The following is a 20,292-nucleotide window of genomic DNA, read 5'->3' as shown; positions in this document are numbered from 1 at the left end:
GTGCCAGGGCGACCGGAAGCACCGCCAAGCCCCTCACCCTTCCGTCAGAGCTGCTCTGCTTTTTCTCGTTTTCTACACTGGGCTTTCCCACGAAGATCTCCTTTGAAGGGGATCTGCTGAAAAAAAAAAAGAAGAAAAGGTTTTAAAACCACTGAACTAGTTGACCTTTATAGCTATTACGACTCTGAAATTCTATAGTATTAAATCCCGTTTGATGTTTTCTAAGAAAGCAGGCTACCGATTGAGGCATTCTTCCGAAGTCTGAGGTGGGAGGAAGGGGAGTGTGAGAGGCGTGGAAAGTGTGAATAGAAGAGGGAGGGCTTGTCTCAGGTGGGGGCCAGAGGCAGGAGCCCTCAACCCTGTCCAGGCTTAGAATGACCTGGGAGCATTTTAATAGCTGACCCCTCCCCAGACCAATTAAATCAGAGTCTCTGGGGCTGGTGTTTGGTCCTAGGTATTTAGATAGCACAGCAAGGCTGACAGCCAATGGTTAAAAGGTGACCGGTGAGAAACGTTCTGTATACATTGAGGCCAAACATGTTAGACAACCTCAGACACAGTGGTTCTGAAACTTCAGGTGCATCAGAAGCTCCTGGAAGACTTGTTGAAACACAGATTGCTGAGCCCCACCCCCAGAGTTTCTGATTCAGTGGGTCTGTGACCGCCAGGCCCAAAATTTGCATTTGTAACAAGTTCCAGGTGATGCTGATAATTGCTGATCAGGGACCACACTTTGGCAGCCGTTGTTCTAACAAAAGGTGTTTATTTTCTTTAAATTTATTATTATTATTATTATTATTATTATTATTATTATTCAAAAGGTTTTACTTTAGACATTAAAAAGAACCTCTTGGGGCAGCTGGGTGGCTCGGTCGGTGAAGCATTCGACATTGGCTCAGGTCATGATCTTGCGGTTCATGGGTTCGAGCCCCACGTAGGTAGGGGTCTGGGCTGACAGCTCAGAGCCTGGAGCCTGCTTCTGATTCTGTGTCTCCTTCTCTCTCTCTGCCCCTCCCCTGCTCGTGCTCTGTTTCTCTTTAAATAAACATTAAAAAAATTTTAAAAAACCCTCCTGACAGCGCAAGACCATTTGCGGTGTGCACTCTTGCAAAAGTACGTTCACCTAGTCTGATCAAGAAAGAAACATCAACTACCCCCCACTGAGGGACATTCAAGGACACATCTGACCAGTAATCTTCCAAATTGTGAAGGTCGTCAGAAACAAGGAAAGCCTGAGAACCTGTCATAGCCAAAAGAAGCATAAGTGGACGTGGATACGAAACGCAGTGTGGTTATCTTGGGTGGCATCCTAGTACAGAAGAAAGACACTGGGGAACAATTGAGCAAAGAATGTATCCATATTGGTTCATTGGCTGTGACAAATGTACCATACTTACGTAACAGGATAACAATAGGGAAACCTGGGTGTGGTGTAGATGGGAATTCTCTATAATATTACTGTGCTAATTACAATAGTTCTGTAAATCTAAAACTGCTCTAAGATAAACAGAGCTTATTAAAGCAGGGCAGGGAGCGGGTGGAGGGGGGTGGGGGTGCTTCCTGGCTGTTATAATGCAAACCATTCCTGATGGCAGACGTAGAGTTGTTGTCTTTGAAGAGCACCAAGGAAAAAGAAATAATTTGTAGTTGAATGAATCCCTGTTCTTAATATTGTGTAACAGATCTTTGCTTCCTTTTATTTATAGTTTTGTGACTTTCAAATGATTTTTAGAGCTGCACTTTAAATATATATGTATATACATATATAAAAATAAACACACACACACACACACATCAGCATACTTACAGCTAAAAGACAAGGTAACTGATTCCTCTTACTATACTGGAGCCATGCAATGGGAATACAATCCTAGATAAGAAAGTCACCTGTTGTAATGACTTACAATTCTTAATGGAAATTTTCGACATTTTGGATATAGTTACCTGGAAACCATTTCAATGGTTCTCTCTCCCTCTTCCTGTTTTTTTTTTTGTTTGTTTGTTTTGTTTTTGTTTTGTTTTGTTTTTTGTTTTTTCTGTTCTAACAGAATCTGCTCAAGGTGGTCTGGATAAAGCAGAGTGCCCCAGGCAATATTTTGCTGCTGGTTTGTAGTTATGGATTACCTTATATCATTGGCTTCAAGAACGAACTGACTGGGGCACCTGGGCGGCTCACCTCGGGTTATGATCTCATGGTTCCTGAGATGGGACCCCCGTGTTGGGATCTGTGCTGACAGGTCGTGATCTTATGGGTCATGGGTTCGAACCCCATGCTGGGCTCTGTGCTGACAGTGTAGAGCCTGCTTGGGATCCTCTCTCTCCCTTTGCCTCTGTCCCCTCCTGCTCACACTGCGCTCTCTCTCTCTCTCTCTCTCTCTCTGGGTCTCTTTAAATAAATTGATTAACATTAAAAAAAGAACCTTTTCAAAATCCCCATATTCACTTGAGTTTTCTGTGGGCTCACAGTGTGTGTGTATGTGTGTGTGTGCAGGTGCGTGCTGGGGGAACAGCCTGACCACTCTCTGGTTAGGTAAGTATATTAACTTTAATTACCTAATATTGATGTCATTTCCCTAACTTGCCTTTAGGTCTTCTCAGCCTTTATTATCAACTCTTCATAGTCCCGACTGTAGCACCCGGCAAGGTGCTTTCACACCTGGGAATGAAATCATAATAATTCAAGGGCAACCTAACCGCCCCATATGCAGGCACCATTTATCTTTTGGTGCCAGGTTTGAACCATTTATCTTTTCTTATCAAGTGGCTTAGCTATACATTTGGGGAAGTTAAGTGAGGAAATGAGAAGCACTCTTTGAGACTGGCAGTGGTCTAAATAATAGCTTTAAAGTGAAAGTTCAGCCACCCGATTCATCTTCCAACCAGGCAGGGGCTCCTAGGGAATAAGAGGGCAAAGTTAAATGTGAAACTCAAAATCTGAGGCAAAGGACTCTCATCACCTGGACTTTCCTTCTCCCTAATGGGGCAGCAGTACTGGAAATAGTGGTAATTAAACTTTAGAGAGCATTTCCGGGGTACTAGGCACCATTGTAATGAACTCATTTCATCCTCACAGAGGCACAGGGAAGGGAACCACGTTGCCAACATTCACACAGCTTGGAGTAAAGCCAGGATTCGAATCTGGGTTATCTGGCTTCAAGGCCCATGTTCTCAACAGGCTCTCCTGCCTCTCTTGGGGAGGACACCACGAGAGGTCCCACTCTTGACTAGACTCGCTAGAGGGCCTCCTCCAGGATCTGGACTGGCACATCCCAGGGACCTCCACAACTGCCTAAGGCCTAGGAAAGACAATGTCTCATCAGTGAGCTGTACTTCTGTCCATTCTGCTTCCTACACAACAACTGTCACCATCACCACCAGCAACTTGTAAATATTGATCGAGCTTCTCTTCTATGCCAGGTACTATGGATACCAAAATGAAAAGGAGACTGTGATCCTGCCCTCAATAGACACCTAAGCAAACAAGCCAACAAGATCGCAAACAGCCTCTGGTAAAGTCCAAAAGAAAGCTGTGGGAGTCCAGATGGGCGGGGTCCCACCTTGCCTGGATTCACAGTGCCATGATTTCCTTCCTCCCTCACTGAGTTTCTGTTACTTCCTTGATTTCTTCTACTCACAACTCACAAGCCCAAATGGCAGAGATTTGAAGTTCTCTCTACAAGGTGTTGAGCTGTTCAGGAGGAAGATGTTCTGTTCACTTAATAAATAGCTTCTGGATGAATAGAGGCTCCGACTCAGCATATGTTTGTCTGCTTCCCCCCCACCCCGCCCCCCCAGGAAACAGAGAACATTTATATCTAAGTTCCTCCTTATCCGAGGTTCGCTTTCCAGGGTTTCAGGTGCCTGCAGTCAACTGTGGTCTGGAAACAGATGATCCTCCTGACGTATGATCAGAAGGTCTCTACTAGTCAATACGACGTCACAGTGCCCACGTCATTCACCTCATTTCATCTCGTCATATAGGCATTTTATCATCTCACATCATCAGTGAGGAAGAAGGGTGAGTACCGTACAATATTTTGAGAGAGAGAGAGAGAGAGACCACATTTACATAAATTTTATGATAGTATGTCATAATTGCTATTTCACTGTTGGTGGTTTTTAAAAAATTTTTTAATGTTTTATTTTTGAGAGAGAGACCGAGAGAGAGAGAGAGAGACAGGGCACCAGTAGGGGAGGGACAGAGAGAGAGGGAGACACAGAATCCAAAGCAGGCTCCAGGCTCTGAGCTGTTAGCACAGAGCCCGACGCAGGACCTGAACTCATGAACCTCGAGATCATGACCTGAGCTGAAGTCGGATGCTTAACCGAACGTGCCACCCAGGTGCCTCTGTCGGTGTTTGTTGTTAATCTCTTCTGGTGCCTAATTTATAAATTAAACTTTATCATAGGTATGTGTGTAGAGGAAAAACATCACTATGTGTGGGCTTCAGTACTCTCCGTGGTTTCAGGCATCCACTAGGGGATCTTGGAGTGGATCCTCAGTGGACAAGGGGGACGACTGTACTCTCCCTTCTTCCAGGACAGGCACCTTCTGTTCCACGTGCAAGCTATGCTGGCAGCCTTGCCCACTCTTTGTATCCCTACCTACCACAATAACAAACAGTGTTGCTGAGGCATTGTTGTTGACGTGTTGCCTTTAAAAAACACCCTCTTGTCATGGGACAAGCCTCTTCCTGATGATGGACCATCCTTATCTGGCCTGCCAAGCAGCCCCGTTGGGATGAGGTGTGTTTTTCGCCTGCATCACTCCCACCGGGGTGTAACAAGGACTCTTGTGCACGTCATGCGTGGCTGGCCTGTGGCAGCCCGGCGGCCAGGCTCTTCCTGTAGGTAAAACCCAATCAACTGATCAGCTGCAGATAATATCAAGACCTCTGTTTGATACGTTAACAGTGACAGACATGCTTCCACAATTCACAGCCCCGTACCCTTTGGCAACAGGGTCGTTGTGGGTGAAGAAAACACTCTAGTCACCAGCTTTGGGATGAGAGGGCTCGGGTTCATATAAACACAACCTCGCGTCACTGCTTGTCACCACAGACTGTTTTGGGTCTTTGCACTCACCCTCTGATCTTGATTTCCTACATGACAACATTCTCGGTTTATATGCCCTTTGGCAAGTGCAGCAAGCCTGTTTCCTGTTTCTAAACTTGTAGACAGCCATTCATGTGTCTCGCACTTGTCAATTTTAACCAGAAAACACCGGCCCCTTCTTGTTGCATTTTTACCTTTAGCCCAGGTGAAGAGGACCGTAGAAGTAAAGCTGTTGATTTATTCGATAGAAAATTCTTCATTAATTTAAATAAACTTCCATAGGACTTGTAATTTCAAGCAGGAAGTAAGGGGAAATACACGCCTCCTTTCCTAAAGCCTAAAAAAATAAGTGGTGACAAGGCTAAAGATTTGAAAGCATTGAAACAATACACGATTTAGTTTTTTTTCTTCTCTGTTTGTCAAGAGTGAAGGAAAGAAGAAATGGTCGATGTACTTGTAACTGGCAGATGACCACCAAAATAAGAAAACTCTAAATACAGCAAGTAGGTCATTTGTCAGAATCAACAGGACCTGTGCACGCTTTGTAGGTCAAACACATTTTAATTACCCTAACATTTGTGTATATCCTTACAATAAAGTTGATTAACCTCATTCACTGGTGAATGTTACCTATGTAGTGCTACTATGTGCGAGACTTTGAACTTTTTCAATCTTAAGAGAATCTTTAAAAAACTCTTTAAAAATCTTTTTTAAAAAAGCCTAGGCTTTTTCTCTTAAGATGCTAACATTCTGTGGGTACCTGTGTGGCTCAGTCGGTTGAGCATCCCAACTCTTGATTTCGGCTCAGCTTATGATCCCAGGGTCATGGGATTGAGCCCTGTGTTGGGCTCCATGCACACTTAAAGATTCTCTCTCCTTCTGCCCCTCTCCCCTGCTCATGCTCTCTCTTTCTAAAATTAAAAAAAAAAAAAAAGATGTTAACTTTCTGAAACCTTTACAATGTACAATAAGCATTTACAAAGGTAAAATATGCCCATCCAACAATTTGAAAAATACATTAAAGCAGAGGAAAAAAATGTTACTCAGAGGTAACCTCCATGAACAGAGTAGGGCATATTCTTGCTTTTTGCTGACTGAGTTTGTGTGGGTGTTTTAAGCAAAGCTGACAATATACCATTTATATAATTATCATTTACTTTTTCTTTTGCTTAGTTTTTGTTTTTTACAAACTCTTCATAAATAAACTTATTGGTTATATAACAGTTATCTTTTTTTGTAATAAATACTCTTTTTTCCTATAAACATGTTGCATAGATCACAGATTTCTTAATTTCTAAGTCAAAAGTTTGTCTTGACTGCACTAAGATTCTTTGGAAAAGTTAATCTCATTCATGTTTGGGGACGACTCTACCATTCTTCTGGAGATATAAACACATACGCGCACACGCACACACATACACACACACACACACACACACCCTGGAACCTGACGCTAACTAAAACTGGAGATATGGGGTTCTTCTGGTCTTCCATCCAACGTGACTGCCATGCCCCAAGCTCCCTGCTGTGCCCTTGTGGTGCCTCCAGAAGTAGGGGGGGTGATCCTCCTGATGAGCAAGGCTTTCATGTCTTTTCTGGTGAATTCAAGACACGGTACCTAATGTTTAACTTCCCTCAGTTAAGGGAAGAGGAGAGCAGGTGGGGGAGAGGGGGCACACTGGACATTTCCTAACATCTCCCCCCTCCAATTTGGTGCCTGCTAGGTCCTTATCTTCCAGGTAGAGGCTTTGACTCTCTTTATTGCCACTTGGATATACAAAGACACTCTTACTTGAGTTGGGAAGGGTGAGAATTGCCTGAGTGGGGTTAGAAACAAAGCCTGGATCTGTGGACTCCCATGTCCTTGAGTAAAGTCAAGAGAGTAAAATTACCTTTTTTACTCTTGGGAGTCTCCTCAGATGATAGAACAAAATAGAAACTATTCTCCTAATAGCTTGTGTTTTCATGTAATAGATGTGGCATAATTTATCAAACCATTGCTCTCGGAGTAAAATCCAAAGTTCTAATACGATGTACAGAGCTGTTCCCCATTTGGCTCCTGTCCCCAGTTGGCTCCTTGCTCCAGCCCTGCTGAACTTCCAAGTTCTCCAGCCGATATTTATCTCCAGGTCTTTGCATGTACTGTTCCTTTTTGCTGGAACACTCTTCCCTTCTGATTAACGTTTTCCCATTTCGGTTTAAACATCACTTCCTCTGATCAGGTTCCCTCTGCCCTTGGTTTCTGTAGCAAATGTCACAATTGCTTGCTTAACTGCTTACCTTCTCCCGAACTGAAAGTTCTGCAAGGGTAAGGACCAGGTCTGTGTCGTATTTGACTTCTGTTCTAGCTCAGTTTTTCACACATAGTAGATGCTCAATGAAATATTGAAATGAGTAGTGGACATTTAGGACACATCCCGTTTTTATAAGCAATGCTGAAAAGAGCAGATATTATGCATGATTATTTGTCCCTGTTTTTGGAAATTTTAAATTACTGATGATAAATTCTTGGAAGTAGGATTAGTAGGTCAAAGGATATAAACATCTTTGAGGCCTCTTGAGAAACAACAGATTGCTTTCCAGAAAGTTTTACACTCCTGCCTGCAGTGAATGAGATTTCCTGTTGCATTGTACTCTTATCAGCACTATTAGGAAAAGAAATTATTTTTGCTAACTTGATAGTAAAAAATTTTTCCTTCTGTTTGCCTCAATTTTGCTGTGGTTAAGTGGTGAGATGGATATTTTTCATCTATTTTAAAATTCATTTTTATCTGCTCTATTGTGAATTATCTGGTGTCTTTTGCCCATTCTTATTCTGAAATTTTCATGTTTTTCTAACCAATTTTTATAAGCTCTTTAAGGTTTTTTTTAAATTTTTTAATGTTTATTTATTTTTGATAAAGAGAGAGAGAGAGAGAGAGCGTGAGCGGAGGAGGAGCAGAGAAAGGGGGAGACATAGAATCTGAAGCAGGCTCCAGGCTCTGAGCTGTCAGCACAGAGCCCAATGCGGGGCTTGTACTCACAGACTGTGAGATCAAGACCTGAACTGAAGTGGGATGCTTAACTGACTGGGCTGTCCAGGTGCTCCAAAGCTCTTTATGTTTTAAAGATGTTAGGTTATGGGGTGCCTGGGTGGCTCAGTCGGTTAAGCGTCCGACTCTTGGTTTCAGCTCAGGTCATGATCTCATGGTTCCGTGAGTTGGAGTCCCTTGTTGGGCTCTGCACTGACAACTGCAGAGCCTCCTTGGGATTCTCTCTCTGCCTCTCTCTCTCTCTCTTTCTCTCTCTCTCAAAATAAATAAATAAACTTAAAAAAATATGTTAGGTTATAATCATTATATTCACCATAGATCTTCCTCTGTATTTAAATGTTCATGTTTCCATCTCATATCCTTAAGTTCAGTGTTTTGATGTGCTTGGGCTCTCATCATTTCCCTTGAGATTTCTTACATGGCTCCGACTTAGGGTGCCCTTCACCATTAGTGATAAAATAAATATTCTGCTATTTTTTTCTTCGTTTGTATGTAGTTAGATTCCTTTGCCTGCGTGTGTAAGTACTTGTGGGTATGCATTTATGTGCATGTGTTTCACCATTGAGAATTTAATGGGAGGTGGGAAGGATCTTCTTTTGCCAAAAGGACTCACCAATGGTCTCAACATGATTTGTTAGATAATCTTTTCTTTCCTAATGATTTAAGGTATCTCTTGTCACTAATTTAAAAACAATTTTACTTAGGGGTGCCTGGGTGGCTCAGTTGCTTGAGTGTTTGACTCTTGGTTTCAGCTCAGGCCGTGATTTCAAGGTTTGTGGATTCGAACACCGCATCGGGCTCTGCTCTGACAGTGTAGAGTCTGCTTGGGATACTCTTTCCCTCCTCTCTCTCTCTCTCTGTCCCTCCTGTGTGCTCTCTTCCTCTCTCTCTCTCTCTCTCTCTCTCTCTCTCTGTCCTTCTTGTGTGCTCTCCTCCTCTCTCTCTCTCTCCCAAAAATAATTAAGTAAACTTAAAAAAACCCACCAATTTTATTTCACTTCAGTGTATCTTCCTGTAGTGAGTCAGGTTCTTCTTCACCCTGCTAGGACTCAGAGAGAGACTTTGAGGGGCAGGGTAACCTTCTCCTGCATTTGTTCTCTCCTGGGCTCTGCCATTCTCTCTTGTCTGCCTACTGGGAGCAGACTCACTGAGGCTGGACTCTGAGGCATTTAGGGAAAGTTGGACTCAATATCTGAAACTGGTCAAGGCACAATGCATTGGCATGAAAACCTACCAGGCTAATTTAGTCACATTAATAAATGTCTTTCTAGCATTATCAGAGTATAGCTTTCTTTGGTTTGTCTGGCATTAGATCTAAAAATACACAGCTTCTGAACAGATGCTCACTTAAAAAGTAAATACTCTGACAAGGACAGAATATCTGCAGCCTAGTATCCTAGTATTTAGAGACCTGAGTCTCTATGGTGATGGTTTCTTCTTTTACACAACACCGTGCATTTGTACAAAGGGGGGAATGCCAGTCTTAACTAACTAAGACAAGAGTCGACAAAATGTTTCCTTTACAGGAAGCCACTAGCCACACACACTCAGAAAGGTGGTTGGGAGTAGACATCTCTATATTAAGTTAATGTGCTCTTTCTCTCTCTTTCATTCTTTCTTCCTTGCTTTTTTGCTTCCTACCTTTCTTGCTTGTTGGCATTCAACTCAGTTACACAGTGTCATAGTTCTTGCCAGCTGGTCCCTGACAAATTAGTCACAGAATTTAACATCTCAAGTTATGAAACATTGTCAATATTAATTTTCTGCATTTTCCATAAATTGAGCATTGGAAATAGACACAAGAGATTATTTTTAAATTTTAAGAGGCAATGGGAGGAAAGGACTCTTGCTGCTTCAGGAAAGTATTGTAATTTATACCAAAATGCTGTAGGATTTATTTTTTTAAGAGTTTTTTAATATTTATTTTTGAGAGAGAGAGACAAGCAGGGGAGGGGCAGAGAGAGAGAGGGAGACACAGAATCCAATGCAGGCTCCAGGCTCTGAGCTGTCCACACAGAGCCCAACGCAGGTTCGAACTCACCAACCGTGAAATCATGACCTGAGCTGAAGTAGGATGCTCAACCAACTGAGCCACCCCGATGCCCCAAAATGCTATGGGATTTAGATGGAAGCATTTAAAGACCTGCCCAAACCCTGCCCAAAAATGTGGTCTGTGTTTTAAAATAAATTAGTTCAATATTTATCCTGAATTCAAATGCAACAGTTTTTTCCTCCTTAGGCAAATTAAATTGACATTCCTTTTCTTTGTTATTTATTTATATTTTTATGTATGTGTGTATTTTAGTCTATTATAATTTCTGCTTCTGGATGTGTATTTGGATGGTATGGAGGTGTTACAAATATTTAAAATGTTCTAAAGGGTTGTAGTTTTATTTGCAAGTAGTAGACAGCAAGTAACAGAAAAACCAACTCATACCGGCTTACATGATAGAGAACCTGTTCCCCAGCTCCTACTCCCCCATCCTCTACCTCCTTACCTTGTACTTCTTTTCCTTTTTCCCACAGCACTTATCACTGTCCAACATACTATCACTTTACTTGTTATACTTACTGCCTATTGTTTGTCTCCTTCTCCACAAGGACAGGGATTTGTGGATTTGTATTGGTTTCATGCATTAATGTATTCTAAGGGTCTGGTACTGTGTCTGGCACATAAGTAGATACTCAATAAATATTTGTTGAACTCAATTTCACCAACTGATATCCGTGAAAGGTCCAGGTGTCTGGTGAGGTGGAGTCCTTTAGCTCAATGATGTCATCCAGGACCTAGTTCTTCATTGTTTTCATGGTCTACTTTGTGTTCCTTAGTGTTGACTCTATCCTAAGTCAGGCTCCTCCTGTGATCCACAGATAGCTCTATCTCCGGGGATTGTCATTCAAATACAGCAAGGGGGTACAGAAAAGGTTTATCTTGCATTCTCAGCAGGAGGTCTGAGAGTCACTCTGAAGTAATTGGCTTAGGTCACAGTCACGGTGGCCAGGAGAAAAGATGTGCTGATGGCTTAGCCTCAGCTACATGTTCCCTCTTTACCACCAAGATGGAATTAGCCTTTCAGGAAACACATGGGTACCCAAGCAGAAATTGAGGGGCTGCTGGAGAGGGGAAAGTGCAGAATGGATGTCCATGCTAGTCAGCAAGAAGCACGTTAACCAGTAAGGGTTTACCATTACAAGGAAACGGAATTTGGGAAATCCCCTCTCTGTGACTTCTTCTTAGTTTATGTGACCGGAGCTGAGATTAGACTCAGTTTATGTGGTTAGACTGGGTTTATTTTCTCATTTTTTGGCGAGTTTGAGATTTCCTGAGTTGAAGGAATCTTCTAAAGGGATTCAGGAGAGCGAACAAAAAAAAGCCGACTTCAAGGATTAAAAAAAAAAACTGTTGCTTCCTCATTCTTTCAATTGATAGAACTTGACAGTGTTGTAAAAGAAGCAGTCACGTCACCCCTTTTCATTCTTATTCTGCATTGGCTCACCAGATGCTGGTACTTCTTCTTCTCCATCTTGGATTTATCGTCCAAGTCAGGTAGTGTAGAGAGAGGTCCCAGGTTTGTAGCCAATGGCCATGAAAAGGGTGTCACCCAGAGCTGCTCCTGGCAAGGCCAAACTCATCGCTGCCTGGAGAGGACCAGCTCACTGTGATAATGACTCCTTCCTTACCCTTCTGTGTCCCTGTATTTACTAACTCAGTATCCAACCACAAGTACAATGCTGTTTGATTTGGCTACCCATAATTCTTTAACACAGGTGCAGGTTACTACAGGGAGGTGCTGGATATGGTGTAATTTCCTAAGTTATGTACCAGGTCAGCATATGTGCCAGAAGGTGTAATTCAGTCTCTGGGATCTTGATCTCCTATCTTATTCATGAGGGAAGCACCCTCCCTTTCTAATACCTCAGCTTGCAGAAGTAATATATAGAAACATATATTACAGAAATATTACTTTCTAATACCTCAGCTTACAGAAATAATATATAGAAATATATATTACAGAAATAATATATAGAAATATATATAGAGAGAGAAATAATATAAGTGATCATTGTCTTCATTACTCCAGCTGGCTCCTCAGGACAATATTGTTCCTGTGGAGTAGTGTTAATCAAACATGAATTACGTGAGGACGAAATATGGCCACTTACCTGTGCGTGGTCCAGTCCCTGCCGGCCTCGACAACTCCATCTCATGCTGATTTCCCCTTTTGTCATTCTATTTCAAACACACTAGCCTTTAAGTTGCTGAAATAATCCAACATCTTTCCTTCTTTAGGGTCTTACACTGCCTGGAGTCAAGTTCTGCCTTCATCACTTGCTAGCTGTGTGACGAAGGTATTATTTATCCTGTCTATGTTTCGTTTTACTCATCTGTGACGTGGAGCTAACAATAGTTCTACTTCACAGGACACTGTGTTAGCATTAAAGGGTATATATGAAGTTCCTAGAATGTTCCTAGTTCATAGTAACTAAAAATGTTAACTCCTCTCCCTCCTCTTCCTATTCCTTCACCATCTTCTCTTTCTTCTAGAAACTCCTTCCCTTCCCTTTTCCAAGTCTGTTTTTTTTTTTTTATTGAAGTATAGTTGACACAAAATGTTACATTAGTTTCAGGTGTACAACATAATGATTCAACAAGTCTACACGTTATGCTATGCTCACTGCCAGTGTAGCTACCATCTGTCACTGTACAACACTATTATAATACCATTGCCCATGTGCCCTATGCTGTGCCTTTAATCTCTGTGCCCAAATCTGGATTTTCAGTGACTTAGTTGTTATATGAACTGTCACTACTTCAGAGGCCTTTTCTGACCACCCCATCAGAAGTGGCTCTTTTGTTCCTTTCTTGCACACCCCTCTGTCTTCACTGCATCTGTTTCAATTTGCAGTTATATATTTATTTGCTTTTATGTACTTGACTGTTACCTTTCTCCATGAATAGACTGCAAATTCCATGATAGCAGCGTCCTTAGCTGTTTCATTCATTGCTGCGTATATTACATGTGTCTGCACAGAGCAGGGAGTCAATACATATTTAGAAATGAAAGCCTGATTCCTCTGAATGGTAGAGGAACTGCAAGGGGAAACTGAAATTCTGAATTACGAGTAATTCTGTAATATACTGGGCCAGAAGCCACGCTGCTGAGTAACCTCCATGGGGTTGGGTGTGGGGTTGGGGAAAGGAAGCAGCATCCCTCCTATCGAAAAGAGAATGCCATGCAGGCTGAACATCTCCAATTTCCAGGGCCACAGCTGTGGAAGTAGAAGGAAGTGCCAAGCAAGTGACAGTGTGATGGCCAGCAAATGGCCGGGAGAGACCTTAGACTAGCTTCATGCAGGGACCTGATTCACCAACACATGGAAGATATCTTCTAGGGACCTTCAGAAGTATTTGAAAGATGCCTTTCAGGGAGGGTTGAAGGTCTGCTATTCCCAGGCTACAAAAGAGCCAAGGAATTTGAGTTGGTGTTCTCATCTGCACAGTTGGGTAAGACCACAGGAAACTTGAATTATAGTATTAATGTTATCACAGCCAGGACTCATCCCCATGCACAGGATTCAGAGAGAGAAATATTCCACTAAAGGGCCATAGTTTGTCCACTGAAGAGTGTCACAGTAAGGGGGGAAAGTACACAGTTTTATCAAAACTCCCATATCATCACCTAGGTGACCTTAACAGGCTGTAGAACGTATTGATGGGGAAAATGGATCATTTTCCATTGTACTGAAGCTTTTAAAAAATCACATTTCCAGCATTACCCAACAGAAAAGAATGTGGAATATGTTTATCTTATATTATCTGGACAGCGGGGAAAGGGGCAAGCTGATAAACATTTTTAGTAAGCTGGGAAAAATTTGCCCTGACACTTTTAATGGAGAGGGTGACCACCTGAGAGGACGTCACACCTGTGCTCTTTTTACCCATTACCAGCTCCACTTTATGTTTATTTATTTAAAAAAAAATTAAGTTTCTTTTATTTATTTATTTATTTATTTATTTATTTATTTATTTATTTTGAGGGAGAGAGAGAGCACAAGCTGGGGAGGGGCAGAAGGAAGGAGAGACAGAATCCCAAGCAGGCTCCATGCCATCAGTGCAGAGCCTGATGCGGGGCTCGAACTCACCTACTGTGAGATCGTGACCTGAGCTGAGATCAAGAGTCAGATGCTTAACTGACTGCAACACCCAGATGCCCCTTGCCAGCTCCATTTTAAAAACTTGCAACAGGAGTGTATAACAAAAAATGTGAACAGCCTTCCTCCTCTGTTGCTTAGCCAATCCTATCCCTTAGAGATAACCACTATTAAGACAGGCTTGTGGACATTCTGTCACTCCTTCCACATATGCAATCACTTACACATGCCCCCATCACTTTGAATGATCAGCTTTGGATTGATAGACGTCCTCTTATTGATAGGCTGTTTCTAGTATTTCTTGACTACAAACAATGCTGCGACGTGAGCACTTGTACAAATATCTTTGTATGTATTTTAGAGTATCTGTAAACTAAATTTCTAGATGTGTAATGTCTGCGTCAAAGTTATGGGCATTGAAAATTTCCAGGGCCTAATTTTTTTTTTTTTAATTTTTTAAATGTTTATTTATTTTTGAGAGAGAGAGAGACAGAGACAGAGACAGAGCATGAGCTGGGGAGGGGCAGAGAGAGAGAGGGGGGGAGACAGAGAATGGGAAGTGGGCTCCAGGCTCCGCACTGTCAGCACAGAGCCCGACACGGGGGCTCAAACTCACGAACCATGAGATCGTGACCTGAGCCAAAGTTGGAGGCTTAACCGACTGAGCTACCCAGATGCCCCTCCAGGGCCCAATTCTGACTGGACATCTACTGGCGAATGCTGATGTGGGCACCCTGCTTTGAACTGAGTTTGGACTAGATCTTTAAAAGCCCTTATGGCTCTTACAATGGTTTCAGTAATGGTTTTGAGCAAATGCAGCTGACAATGAGCCCATGTTTTCCATAAATGTCAAGAGAGGACAGAATCGATTCAGCATGGACTAAATACCCTTAGCTATCACAATAAGATAGAGCTGAAAGGAGGGCTTCTCCCATGAGCAGATAACATAGATGTTTGAACTCAAGAGTCTTGATATATAAAGAGATTCAATTTCTTTGTACCGAATGGAGGGCATTGCACCAGGATTGGCACCAGCCCAATCCATAACCTTTGAGTTGAAGTCCTCGTGACTGTGTCATCAGCTGGTTTCATAAGAGAACATGGTTCAACCTGCCCAGTCCTTGGCTGAGGATCCTTTTAGGAAAATCCAGCTTACTGCTGAAGTGTCGTAGGTGACTCAGGTAGTAGAATTCTGCCTTTGAGTCAGGACAGAATTTTATCTTTTCCCTGGTGTGGGGGTTTAGTCACTAGAGCTAGGCTCTAAAGTCATATTTCAGGACCTATAAAAATTCCTCACAGAATATGTTATCTTGAAAAGGCAGCCTCATTTTAATCGAAAGATTCATGAACTATTTCCTAAAGATTCTACTTCAAGTCTAGTTTAAGATATTATTCATTTCCTTTCTAGGAATAGTACGTTTGACCCTGGAGAATGATCACCATGTTTCCATTGGTAACTCAGATACAACAAGAGTGTCCAAACCCTATGACAGAGGTTTTAGGGTGTTCTTAAATAAAAACCAATAGCTAATCTTACAGCAATTATCTCTAGATAACAGGGAAAGCTTCTCCTTATTACAATTTTGAGTTTTTTTCCAATTTAATTGAGCAGCACCAGATCCTCAATGTATATTACTGAATTTTCTTAAATTTTATGAAATGGACAATGGAGGAGTGCTCAAAAATCACCAGATTTTATGGGAAGGAATACAGAAAATTGAACCAATTTATTAAACAAGACATGTAAACATGCATGTAAGTACAGGAGAGAATTTCTCTAAAATAGCACACCAAGAATAACTTCAATGAATGCTCTAAAGATAAGACCCTGACCTGCACACATGTTTTTCTCTTTGGGGCTTAAAGGTGCTGCCCCCAAGATGTTAATAGCTACATTTATTTCTCCAACATAAATCTATATTGTTACCAACCAAGATAGGCCGGGATAAAGAAGTAGTTAGATACACACATGATAAGATAGAGCTAATAGATGGTTATGTCCTGTCTAGAATCCCCAAACGATCCCTAAATTATTATATTGAATATAAATTACTATTTCTGTTTCTAGCCAAACTTTCACCCCAACACTGATGACTTTACTAGTATATTACATGGAAGTTTGTAGAGCTTGTTTAAGTGATATATCATGCTCTTTGGTTCTGTGGCTGAGATGGCAAATTACCCCCAATATCTAGCTTTGCTCCATTCTCAGTGATGGACTTTTGGCTGGGTCCATGGCTATGCAGAAAACAACTGCATTTCTCAGGATCCCTTGCAGCTAGGTGTGTCTGAGTGATAAACTTCGGACTAATGGCTTGTAAGGGGAAGTGCCACATCGGTGGTAGCTTCTGGGAACTTTCCCTAGCAGACCAATGATATCTGTGCTCCAAGCCCTTTAGGCTTCTTCTTTCCCCTCTCTTTCTACGGGTAATGTAGGTCTGATAGTGGTACCTCCCTCCTGGACCAGAACTTCAGAACCAAAGCTTTGGGACAGCAGAAGAGAAACCTGGGTGGAACCTGGGCCTCCAAAAAAATTGGAAATGAGAGCTGCCATACCAGACCCAGGTTCCTACCTCCAGACTCTTATATGAGAAGAGCCTTCTATCTTTTCTTAAGCCACTGTTAATTTGTATCCAGTTCCCATTATTCATCACTTATTCCTTTGACAGACATGAGCCTGATTTTCCTCGATAAAAAAACCTGACGCATTTTTTTCTGAAGTCAGTATCAGGCTATATGATCCAATGCATGGCCCAGCAAATGGACAAGAATGTTTCGAATTGAGATGATGTTGAATAAGATCCAGAATGGAAGCTTGCCATGTGTTTAAACTACATATATGTCAGTAGTTTAGGTGGTGGCATTTTGGTTAGAATGGTTACAAGTAATTTAATCCCTAGTGATACTGAAATATGTAGAATGTTGATGGAACATTTTAGGGGGAGAGGCTTACAGATCTTCCCTTAGCTTTACTATGTCAGGATCAGTGAGCCTCTCTATTTTCAACCTCAAAAGACTTTGGCTGGCCAGTTCCTCTCCACTCCCCCATCAAACACACCTCTTGTTAGGAGCTGTGAGAGTATGTGTAAACGTATACTCTTTTATCCACATCTCTAATTTATCTGCTTTTTTTTTCTTTTCCAAATAGTTTTCATGCCAGAAGTCCTTAGAAAAAAGAAAAGAATGAAACAAAAAGAACAAGGCAATATCTTGGTACTGCTAATGAGCCACATATCTGGATAAACCGGAGGCAATGACAAACGAACTGGATTATTGTTTTACTGGTCTAGTTAGGAAAAGCACATGTTTAATTTATTTACATTTTAATTTATTTACATTGTCACACTACAATCACACTTCGTTGGCTTTTTTTCTAAAGCATCAGATGAGATAAGTTAGTGTCACTGCTCTCTTATCCTCTTTTAATGAGATGGGCCTTATTTTTTATTTTATTGTCATTTTTTTTTAATGAGAACGACTTTAAACCTAAAAAGCTAAATAATATGCAAGATATTTGCAGAGGGCAGAAGTGGTCCCCAAATTCCTCTAATAAAACCATAGATTATTCTTATTCTTAAGCCCCCAGCTTCCCCATGATTTTGCTCCAAAAGCTTCCTCAATCCAGGAAGTTTTATTGTTTGATTTCACATCCACCCTATCTACCCTCACAGCTACTTTCCTGTAATTTTGAAATTCCTTTAAACTCGACTTGCATCATTTCAAATCCCAGAACTAGCCCTTCGGTCATCGCCATTTACCTCACTGAAGACATCCCAGAAATGTGGCTCAAAGGAAGGACCCTCTTGGAGAACGGGGTTGCCCGATAAATGATTCATTCACTACCGAGGTGGATTTTTTTAAATGTCATTTTCACTCTGGAAAGTAGGAAACTGGGTTTCCTGTCTTTTGAAGCATCACCACACAGCCAGGAGCTGAAGAGCAGAGCTCCCAACTGTGGAAGCTTTAAATGACATGGAAAAAGGGTGATCCCAGAGGTTTGAGATCTGAGAGGGAGGTCTGAGAGCTCACGCCTATCTTTCTCTTTCCCTGCTTGCTGAACATGCAGAAGCAGCCTCACTAACGTGCAGCCGTGATGTGACTCACGGTCAGCTGACAGAGCAGGAAGTCACCTCAAGCTGCACTGACAGATGGGAAAGTCCAGAGTAGATTGAACGTACTTTTTAAGTAAAGGAAATAGGGCACTCTGTAGCTGATGGGCTGTGTCACAAGGTCAGAAAGCCCGATTACATTTGGTAGTGCTGTGCAAGAGAGTAGCCTGGGCATACATTGATCTGTGTATCAAGTCATTACTATAATACTTGCAAGCCACACATGCATGTTTCAGTCATTAAATACAGAAGAGAACTCTTGCTGGAAGGATGAAATCACCCAGTGTTTACCGGGCTGGATTAAATAAGAAATTAATTGCTGGGGTTGGCGGGGGTGGTCGTAAGCAAAACGTGAAGCGGGACATCAGCTCTCTCAGTGTGGTTGCCTGCTTTTTGGAGTCCTCCTCTTGTCCCAGGGGTCCAGAAATCTCAGGAGGCCCTTTTTCTTTGAATGAGAGGAAGCGAACTGTTTTGTCAATCAACAAATCTGGAAATATATGCAGACCTGTGGTGTGCCAAGTACCCTGCCAGGGAGTATGGAAAGACCAGATCTTTCAAGAGCTCTGTCTAGTTGAGGCAATGAGATGTAAATATATTGATAGTTGAGTAGCAGCTAAGAGGTGTTCGAGGAAGTATATGATGAATTACCAAGGCAGTGTCAAGAGGACAGATACGCTGTGGGAGTTAATAGGAAGGTGAGGCCGGTGTGGACAAGGTTGGCCAGGGAAGTGTTTGTGCCAACAGTGGATCTGGAACTACACTCCACTTTGAAATTATAAGTAGGGGCGCCTGGGTGGCTCAGTCGGTTGAGTTTCCCCTCTTGATTTAGGCTCAGGTCATGATCTCACGGTCTTGAGATTGAGCCCTGCATCAGGCTTCGTGCTGAGCACGGAGCCTGCTTAAGACTCTCTCTCCTTCTCCCTCTAGCCCTCCCCCTGCTCAAAATAAAGAATTTTTTTTTTTTTTAAGTACAGCTATCGGTAAGTGGCAGAGATCAAATCAGCTCTCCCAGGAATGGCAAAAGCCAAGGTAGATATTTGAGTAGGATGCTGGTGCAGGTATGAGAATCTGAAGATCTGGGTTTGTTCTGGTTCAGAAAGACTATTGAACAGAGAAGCTTCTATTTCCTCATCTGTAGAATGGGTGTAATAAAGGCCCTACCTGCCATTCAGATCAAGTGAAATAATGTGAATCATGGTGTAAACTGTAACTCATATAATAAACTTAAGTTATTGCTAGTGGTGATGATATATTATGAATTTAGGAATATAATTTTGCATATAGAGGTATTGCTTAACTTTAAGGGCTTAAGTGACAATTTAAACATCAATACATAGGTTACAAAGAAGAGTTAGAGGTGTGGAGGGTTAACTGTAGATATGAAATGACAATGAGCACACACATAACCTTGGTTTGAGGTCTTGGGTGAAGGCATTAAAAATATTATGACTAACGCAGATATTATTTTTCTAGGAATATTTCCTTTTTTCCCTAAGAGTGAGGATAATTTGCTCACAGTGTCCAAACTAAACATTACATTTTTAATCTGAACTTATAGAGCTTGCACATTGCGTGGTGCATATCAAGAACCCAGTCTATATTGAGTGAGGGAACTTTCTGGATTTAAGATGCAATCTGGTAATCATTGCTTCTAATCTGGGGAATGGGGGGCATTTTTCCCCTCTTAACCTTGATGGAAAAGTGCTTGGAATATTTGTAGTGGGATCAAAATTCACACAAAATGAATCAGATATTCACAAAAAGAAAGAGTACATCTTTCTTTCTTTTTCTTTACAAGCTCAGAGCTTGCTCAGAGCTCCTGTTTATCCTGATGAGAAGACGGGCATCTTTTCCTTGACAATTTCTGTTCTCTCCAGGCCAGCAAAGGTTCTGTGGGGTAAATACTGAATCCATTCAAAGTTTAAACCCTCATTCAGGACAGT

This window comes from Prionailurus viverrinus, chromosome B2 (genome assembly GCF_022837055.1).
Source record: "Prionailurus viverrinus isolate Anna chromosome B2, UM_Priviv_1.0, whole genome shotgun sequence".
NCBI lineage: Eukaryota > Metazoa > Chordata > Mammalia > Carnivora > Felidae > Prionailurus > Prionailurus viverrinus.
The sequence above is the reverse complement of the archived record's forward strand: the minus strand, read 5'-3'. Positions refer to the sequence as shown.